Source organism: Cucurbita moschata, unplaced genomic scaffold (assembly GCF_002738365.1).
Source record: "Cucurbita moschata cultivar Rifu unplaced genomic scaffold, Cmos_1.0 Cmo_Scf00023, whole genome shotgun sequence".
NCBI classification, from domain to species: domain Eukaryota; kingdom Viridiplantae; phylum Streptophyta; class Magnoliopsida; order Cucurbitales; family Cucurbitaceae; genus Cucurbita; species Cucurbita moschata.
The window spans coordinates 876811-886933 of NW_019268539.1; the positions used below are offsets into that span (position 1 = coordinate 876811).

Here is a 10123-nt window from a genome sequence, read left to right on the forward strand (position 1 = left end):
AAAAAAAAAAAAAAAAAACTAATTGTGAGAAGAAATAAGCTGAAAGATTGAAACCAGGCGCGAGGAGCTTGCTTTAAGCAATAGAGAGCTTTTTTTAATAGATAGATATGAGTGAAAATCGAGGATTCATATTCACAGAAGGTTGGTCCATATGAACATGTTCAATAAGAGTGCCATTGAGGAAAGCATTCTTGACATCAAGTTGGTAAAGTGGTCATTTATTTGTGACAGTAAGAGAAGGCACAACATGGACAGCAGTAGCTTTGACAACCGGACGGAAAGTCTTAGTGTAGTATAGACCAAGAACCTGAGTATAACCTTTGGCAACAAGACGAGCTTTGAAATGCTCGACGAATCCATTGGACAAATATTTAATGCGAAACACCCATTTAGAGCCCACGATGTTGGTGTTGGCAAGACGAAGAACCAAAATTTAAGTTTCATTTTGTTGTAAAGCTCAAATTTCTTAATTCATGGCAGCAAGTCAATCAGGATTCTTCGCAGCAGATTTAAATCTTCTTGGTTCAGTGGATGCAAAAAGAATAGAAAGAAGTCCATATGAGCCCAAAATACCAAGATTTGCTGGATGACAAGTCTTGAAGATACCAAGTTTGGCTCGTGTGATCATAGGATGAGAGCCCAAAGAAGAAGAGAAATCAACAGTAGGTTCAATAGAGGGCAGATTAGTAGTCGAGAGTGGCAATGATTAGTAGTCGAGAGTGGCAAAGAGGAACTTGCAAGAGAAGTATCAACCTACATAGACTCATCCACAAGGTCAGATCAAATATCACATAGATGAGTTGGATCAAGGAATGTGCGGTGAAGAAGTGGTAGGGGGATGAATCAATGTGGTAAAGATGCGCTTCCAAAAAAATTTAAATATGAAGAGAGAAAAGAGGTTTGGCCTTCATCAAATTTGTGAGAGGAGATGTATAACTTAGTGGTGGTGGGGTCAAGACAACAAAATACTCTATGAGAGGGACTATAACCCAAGAAAATGCAAGGAATGCAGCGGGGAGAAAGTTTGTTATACATCTAATCACGCAAGCAAGGATAAACATGACAACCAAGGGGATGAAAGTTGTCATAATGCGAAGAGTAGCCGTAGAGGAGTACAAAGGGTGACTTACCTCCAAGGGTAGAGTAGGCAACCGGTTGATAATATAAACTGCAGTGTTGAAGTCGTCAACCAAAAAACGAGGAGAAAGATGAGAGTGAAAGAGAAGGACCAAGCTAGTCTCAGTCACATGACGATATTTTCTCTCAACACAACCATTTTGAGCAGATGTATGGACAAGAGAGTTGATGATGGATGCTAGAAGTACGTAAGTGAGTTTTGAAGCAAGTGCTAGTAAATTCAGCACCTCCATTGTTTTGAAAAACCTTGATATGAGTAGAATGTTGACTTTCCCACATGTTTTTTAAATTGAAGAAAAATATCAAAGAAATCAAATTTAAAATTTAAAGGGTAAAACCAAGTGAATAAGGAATAATCATCGATAAAAATAACATAGTAAAGAAAACCCACATTGGATGTGACGGGAAAGGACCCCAAAGATCACAATGAATAAGGTTTAACACATGAGATGACCTATATTCATTGCGGGAATAAGGCAATCGATGATTTTTTGCAAGCTGATAGGTACTACGTAGTGATGGAAAAGGCAATAAAGACGTAAGAGAAAGAGGACATTTTTTTTATTTAAAAAAGAAATAACAGAATAATTCACATGACCCAGGCGCGCATGTCATAAATCATATGAAGCACGTAAAAATTTGTTTCTAAGGACAAAAATAAAAGTAGAGTTGCCGTGCTCCAGTACATATAGCTCTCCATCTCTTTTACTCGTTGTCACCCCTTCCTGTCTGACAATTCTGGATAGTAAGAAGATTATTAGTAAATTTAACAAAGAGAGGAAAATTAGACATTAATTTACTAATTGAAAGGAGAATTTTAGTGAGATTATAGACAACAAGACATCTAATAAGCGAATATTTGGAACGAGAAAAAGAGTACAAGTGTGGATAATGGGTAGGAATGCACTGTTTCTTACCATTACAGAGTCCTTACCAGTGTAATTTTTAGACTGATCCAAAATAGATGGATTGACGGTCATATGGGCCAAAGCCCCAGTGTCCAAAAACTAATCAACGGCCTCGGGCCCAGCAACAGAACAGTACGTGTTGAAGACTTCAACAAGGTGAGCATGAGTAGAATCAGACTGAACATATTGTTGGTTGCAGCGGACAACATAATGGCTCTCCATGCGACATATTTGGCAGCGAGGTGGTCGACGACCTTAACTCGAGTGGGTTCGTCCTTGGTTGGAAAAGTTGTTATGGGAATGAGAGCAACCTCACTGGTTGCTAAAGGAAGCAAGATGACTTCCATGGGTGTAGCCACGATTAGTGGTTGTGAATATTGTAGGAGTAGAGTCAGAAGACTCAAGGGAGCGGTGGAACAACTCAAAACTCAGCTTTAGAGACTAAATCTGAAGCAAAAAAAAAAAGTGGAGAGGGCTGAGAGCCATCTTTAAGAATAGAAAAAGTGGAAAAATTGGTGCTTAGTACATGAAGGAACTAGTGCACTTTATCAATGCCTCGACGGGTCTGCCAATGACATGAAGCTGGTCACATATTATTTTGCAGGTACAGACATACTCAGCAACAGGTTTGGTGCTACGTTTCATCAGCTGGAAGTCATCCTTGAGTCTCAGTTCACGGGCTTTCAAATGATGGGTGAACGTAGTCTCCAACGCGAGCCAAACGTCACGTGAAGTAGAGAGACCAACGACGACAACAATGACTTCCTTGGTGAGAGAGGAGAGTAGGAGACAGAGAAGCAGTTGATCGGCTGCTTTCCACGCCAAATATTTGGTGTTGGGTGATGAGGAGGTTTCTGACACAAAGCGAGGTGGTGAAACTATAGTTCCATCAACATAGCTTAGCATGTCATGACTCTCCAAGAGAGGGAGAAGTTGGCTTTTCCAAAGAAGATAATTGGAGGAAGAAAGCTTGATGGTGATCGTATGAATTAGAGTATGAAAGAAAGAAGATGAGAATAGAATTCAGAACCAACAAAGAAGAAAGTATCAAGGTTGCTATAATATTTCATGAACCTCACCGTGATAATTTAAAAATTAATGAATGAACAAAAAAAGATTTTAACATTTTAATAGTATTAAAATATTTTTATAAATTAAGGTTCGAAAGGTTAAGGGGGAATATTTAAGATCTTTTGCATATAAATGCGCGTGGTTTAAAACCCTTGAATGAACAAGTTTGCTCGAGATATTAAAGGGGAAGATCTATTTTAATATTAAAATACTAAATTCAGCACGTTCCCTTGAATGAACAAAAAAACTGGTTTGCTCGAGATATTAAAGGGGAAGATCTATTTTAATATTAAAATACTAAATTCAGCAGGTTTGTCGAGATATTAAAAGGGAAGACTTATTATTAAGCTGGTTTGCTCGACTTATTATTTAGCTGGTTTGCTCGAGATATTAAAAGGGAATATATATTTTAATACTAAAATACTAAATTTAGCAGGTTTGCCAAGATATTAAAGGGGAAGACTTATTATTCAGCTGGTTTGCTCGAGATATTAAAGGGGAAGACTTAAGATCTTTGCACATAAATGCACGTGATTTAAACCCTTGAATGAACAAACAAAACAAATTTTAACATTTTAATATTAAAATACTAAATTCAGCCGATTTGCGGAAATATTAAAGGGGAAGACTTAAGATCACTAAATTCAGCACGTTTGTCGAGATATTAAAGGGGAAGACTTGAGATCTTTGCACATAAGTGCACGTGGGTTTACCCTTGAATGAACTTTGCCGAGATATTAAATGGGAAGACTTAAGATCTTTGCACATAAGTGCACGTGCGTTTAAACCCTTGAATGAACAAAAAAAAATTAAAAAAAAAAATAATATTTTAAAAGTATTAAAATATTATAATAAATTCAAAATTCAACAGGTTTGCCAAAGAGGTTGATTATTTGAATGAACAAATTTTTTTTTTTAATATTTTAATAGTATTAAAATACTACAATAAACTTAGCAGGTTTGCCCGAGAGGTTAAGGGGGGAAGACTTAAGATCTTCTGCACATAAGTGCGCGTGGGTTCGAACCCCACAGCCTGCAACATTGCACAATTTAAGATCTCCTCATTTTGGTTAATTTGAATGAACAATTTTTTTTTAATATTTTAATAGTATTAAAATACTATAATAAACTTAGCAGGTTTGCCGGAGAGGTTAAGGGAGGAAGACTTAAGATCTTCTGCACATAAGTGCGCGTGGGTATGAACCGCACAGCCTGTAGTGCACATAAGTGCGCGTGGGTATGAACCGCACAGCCTGTAGTATAAAAATTCAGTAGGTTTGTTCGAGAGGTAAGCCTTCTGCACAAAGGTGCGCGTGGTTTGAACCCCACAGCTTGCAACATTGCACATCATTCCTCATTTTGGTTATTTGAATGAACAAAAAAAAAAAAAGATTTTAACATTATAATAGTATTAAAATATTATAATACCCGAGAGATTAAGGGGAAGGCTTAAGATCTTTTGCACATAAGTATGCGTGAGTTCGAACCTTGCAAAACAGTGATTTTTGGTGGTCTTCCCTTATTTTCGTGATAGACAAGTGAAAACGTTTAAATGTGAGTGGCTCTCGATTAGGTTGGATATGTATGATTTATTGTGATTGTTGTTACTTGTTTGAGTATATAATGAATGTGATGATTGCCATGCATAATTGTCATGTGTGGTAGATAATCAGATTTGGGATCTCATCCATGTCGATGAATGAAAGACAATACAAAAAAGATGTTCAAGTTGTTTATAAATGAGAAATGGGAACGTGATACAAAATGAATACAAATGACGTCCCAGGTCGATACCTCTTTGTGTAGCGTAGCTCCCGAGCACCATCCCACCTCGACTAGTACTTGAAAAAGAAAAGGTAAAAAGGGTGAGTATTGAGTAAACAACTGGTTTTACTAGTATCTACTGGTCTTACTATAGGCTTTAGGAAGTTTGGGCCTAGTCTCTATAGTTATTTGAGTAACTAGAGTGCCTCGAAGCTTCATATAGTACTTTAACTGATTCGGACCCACTCTAGGTTTGGAGGTGGTGGTTCACACTTTTTTTGGCGCTGCAGATCTACCGAGCGACACATCCTATCTCTGGGGTGAATTACTTTTATGTTCTTTGACTTAGGTATTTGCTTGCTTTGCTTACATAGTGAATGATCGATGACTTGAGCTCAAGCGCTACCTAATAAAAAAAGATGGGGACAGTATAGTGTGAGCTGAATCTAAACATCATCTATGGAAGGTTAGCTAACGAACCCTCCCATAGGATCATAAAGTCACCATAGTTTGGGAGGCTAGCTATTGGGTCAACCTATGTAGTCCAAGCCCCCTTTCATGAATAGGTTTACAACACAATGACCGTATTTAAGAGTCCTCGAGCCATTTTCACATGGTTGAGGTACACACTACCCTTATCTCAAAGTAGAAAAGATAGTGGAGAGACCGATGACATTGTTCACTCTACTTGTAGCCTAGGGTGCCACTTTAGTCGTTCTTGAATATCGTGGATGTCTACTAGGTCTTAAGGACGTTTAGGAAGTTTAATTGTCAATTATCATTTTCAGGATATTTAGAACTAACCCCTCGACTAATCTATACTCTAGGTGCACATAGGTCAAAACCTCTGATCGCTACTCACGACCCTAGAGTGCTCGGTCTACAGGGAATGTGCTGACCTAGGTCAATGTTACAACTCAAGCCCACTGCTAACAGATAGTGTTCGCTTTGACTCATTGTGTATCGTAGTCAGCCTCACGGTTTTAGAACGCATCTACTAGGGAAAGGTTTCCACACCCTTATAAGAAATACTTCGTTCCCCTCTACAACTGATGTGGGATCTCACAGTAAACTTGAAACCGCCCTATTCTTAACTTAGTTCTTTTATGCCTGCTTTGCTAAAAAAAATTATCCTATCGATCACATAGAACATGATTAACATAATCTAAACGTTTGTGCAAGTTTATTAGGGAAATACCCTGTCAATCGCCAAAATTATTGAAAGCATAAACTAAATTATTCATGCTAACAGACAAACAAACAAGCTCAATGGAAAGATAATATCATCAATTGTGTGGAGCACATATCACAATAGCCCATTCTCCTTTTTAACATTGTAAAAACATTNGGTGCTTAGTACATGAAGGAACTAGTGCACTTTATCAATGCCTCGACGGGTCTGCCAATGACATGAAGCTGGTCACATATTATTTTGCAGGTACAGACATACTCAGCAACAGGTTTGGTGCTACGTTTCATCAGCTGGAAGTCATCCTTGAGTCTCAGTTCACGGGCTTTCAAATGATGGGTGAACGTAGTCTCCAACGCGAGCCAAACGTCACGTGAAGTAGAGAGACCAACGACGACAACAATGACTTCCTTGGTGAGAGAGGAGAGTAGGAGACAGAGAAGCAGTTGATCGGCTGCTTTCCACGCCAAATATTTGGTGTTGGGTGATGAGGAGGTTTCTGACACAAAGCGAGGTGGTGAAACTATAGTTCCATCAACATAGCTTAGCATGTCATGACTCTCCAAGAGAGGGAGAAGTTGGCTTTTCCAAAGAAGATAATTGGAGGAAGAAAGCTTGATGGTGATCGTATGAATTAGAGTATGAAAGAAAGAAGATGAGAATAGAATTCAGAACCAACAAAGAAGAAAGTATCAAGGTTGCTATAATATTTCATGAACCTCACCGTGATAATTTAAAAATTAATGAATGAACAAAAAAAGATTTTAACATTTTAATAGTATTAAAATATTTTTATAAATTAAGGTTCGAAAGGTTAAGGGGGAATATTTAAGATCTTTTGCATATAAATGCGCGTGGTTTAAAACCCTTGAATGAACAAGTTTGCTCGAGATATTAAAGGGGAAGATCTATTTTAATATTAAAATACTAAATTCAGCACGTTCCCTTGAATGAACAAAAAAACTGGTTTGCTCGAGATATTAAAGGGGAAGATCTATTTTAATATTAAAATACTAAATTCAGCAGGTTTGTCGAGATATTAAAAGGGAAGACTTATTATTAAGCTGGTTTGCTCGACTTATTATTTAGCTGGTTTGCTCGAGATATTAAAAGGGAATATATATTTTAATACTAAAATACTAAATTTAGCAGGTTTGCCAAGATATTAAAGGGGAAGACTTATTATTCAGCTGGTTTGCTCGAGATATTAAAGGGGAAGACTTAAGATCTTTGCACATAAATGCACGTGATTTAAACCCTTGAATGAACAAACAAAACAAATTTTAACATTTTAATATTAAAATACTAAATTCAGCCGATTTGCGGAAATATTAAAGGGGAAGACTTAAGATCACTAAATTCAGCACGTTTGTCGAGATATTAAAGGGGAAGACTTGAGATCTTTGCACATAAGTGCACGTGGGTTTACCCTTGAATGAACTTTGCCGAGATATTAAATGGGAAGACTTAAGATCTTTGCACATAAGTGCACGTGCGTTTAAACCCTTGAATGAACAAAAAAAAATTAAAAAAAAAAATAATATTTTAAAAGTATTAAAATATTATAATAAATTCAAAATTCAACAGGTTTGCCAAAGAGGTTGATTATTTGAATGAACAAATTTTTTTTTTTAATATTTTAATAGTATTAAAATACTACAATAAACTTAGCAGGTTTGCCCGAGAGGTTAAGGGGGGAAGACTTAAGATCTTCTGCACATAAGTGCGCGTGGGTTCGAACCCCACAGCCTGCAACATTGCACAATTTAAGATCTCCTCATTTTGGTTAATTTGAATGAACAATTTTTTTTTAATATTTTAATAGTATTAAAATACTATAATAAACTTAGCAGGTTTGCCGGAGAGGTTAAGGGAGGAAGACTTAAGATCTTCTGCACATAAGTGCGCGTGGGTATGAACCGCACAGCCTGTAGTGCACATAAGTGCGCGTGGGTATGAACCGCACAGCCTGTAGTATAAAAATTCAGTAGGTTTGTTCGAGAGGTAAGCCTTCTGCACAAAGGTGCGCGTGGTTTGAACCCCACAGCTTGCAACATTGCACATCATTCCTCATTTTGGTTATTTGAATGAACAAAAAAAAAAAAAGATTTTAACATTATAATAGTATTAAAATATTATAATACCCGAGAGATTAAGGGGAAGGCTTAAGATCTTTTGCACATAAGTATGCGTGAGTTCGAACCTTGCAAAACAGTGATTTTTGGTGGTCTTCCCTTATTTTCGTGATAGACAAGTGAAAACGTTTAAATGTGAGTGGCTCTCGATTAGGTTGGATATGTATGATTTATTGTGATTGTTGTTACTTGTTTGAGTATATAATGAATGTGATGATTGCCATGCATAATTGTCATGTGTGGTAGATAATCAGATTTGGGATCTCATCCATGTCGATGAATGAAAGACAATACAAAAAAGATGTTCAAGTTGTTTATAAATGAGAAATGGGAACGTGATACAAAATGAATACAAATGACGTCCCAGGTCGATACCTCTTTGTGTAGCGTAGCTCCCGAGCACCATCCCACCTCGACTAGTACTTGAAAAAGAAAAGGTAAAAAGGGTGAGTATTGAGTAAACAACTGGTTTTACTAGTATCTACTGGTCTTACTATAGGCTTTAGGAAGTTTGGGCCTAGTCTCTATAGTTATTTGAGTAACTAGAGTGCCTCGAAGCTTCATATAGTACTTTAACTGATTCGGACCCACTCTAGGTTTGGAGGTGGTGGTTCACACTTTTTTTGGCGCTGCAGATCTACCGAGCGACACATCCTATCTCTGGGGTGAATTACTTTTATGTTCTTTGACTTAGGTATTTGCTTGCTTTGCTTACATAGTGAATGATCGATGACTTGAGCTCAAGCGCTACCTAATAAAAAAAGATGGGGACAGTATAGTGTGAGCTGAATCTAAACATCATCTATGGAAGGTTAGCTAACGAACCCTCCCATAGGATCATAAAGTCACCATAGTTTGGGAGGCTAGCTATTGGGTCAACCTATGTAGTCCAAGCCCCCTTTCATGAATAGGTTTACAACACAATGACCGTATTTAAGAGTCCTCGAGCCATTTTCACATGGTTGAGGTACACACTACCCTTATCTCAAAGTAGAAAAGATAGTGGAGAGACCGATGACATTGTTCACTCTACTTGTAGCCTAGGGTGCCACTTTAGTCGTTCTTGAATATCGTGGATGTCTACTAGGTCTTAAGGACGTTTAGGAAGTTTAATTGTCAATTATCATTTTCAGGATATTTAGAACTAACCCCTCGACTAATCTATACTCTAGGTGCACATAGGTCAAAACCTCTGATCGCTACTCACGACCCTAGAGTGCTCGGTCTACAGGGAATGTGCTGACCTAGGTCAATGTTACAACTCAAGCCCACTGCTAACAGATAGTGTTCGCTTTGACTCATTGTGTATCGTAGTCAGCCTCACGGTTTTAGAACGCATCTACTAGGGAAAGGTTTCCACACCCTTATAAGAAATACTTCGTTCCCCTCTACAACTGATGTGGGATCTCACAGTAAACTTGAAACCGCCCTATTCTTAACTTAGTTCTTTTATGCCTGCTTTGCTAAAAAAAATTATCCTATCGATCACATAGAACATGATTAACATAATCTAAACGTTTGTGCAAGTTTATTAGGGAAATACCCTGTCAATCGCCAAAATTATTGAAAGCATAAACTAAATTATTCATGCTAACAGACAAACAAACAAGCTCAATGGAAAGATAATATCATCAATTGTGTGGAGCACATATCACAATAGCCCATTCTCCTTTTTAACATTGTAAAAACATTTAAAATAACATTCCTCATAAAACTTAGCATAGGGGTATTTTGGTAATTTCTTACATCTACTCATCCATATTGCCGGACTCATATTCTACTTATGCATATTTTCTTACTATCTTTGCAAAAATATAAAATTAGCCTGCATCATGAAAACTTATCTTTGTGACATTTTCCTTAACTTAACATACCTCCAATACATTCTCACAAAAAAAAAAAAAAAAAAAAAAAAAAAT

General features: G+C 37.2%; 2 non-coding genes across 2 annotated transcripts; both read left to right on the forward strand.

Annotated features, from left to right (window-relative positions):
- Positions 1-4070: 4070 nt before the first annotated feature.
- Positions 4071-4154, forward strand: TRNAL-UAA. Its single transcript has one exon. It is a non-coding gene; the product is annotated as a tRNA-Leu (tRNA).
- Positions 4155-7739: 3585 nt separating this feature from the next.
- Positions 7740-7823, forward strand: TRNAL-UAA. Its single transcript has one exon. It is a non-coding gene; the product is annotated as a tRNA-Leu (tRNA).
- The last annotated feature ends 2300 nt before the right edge of the window (positions 7824-10123 follow it).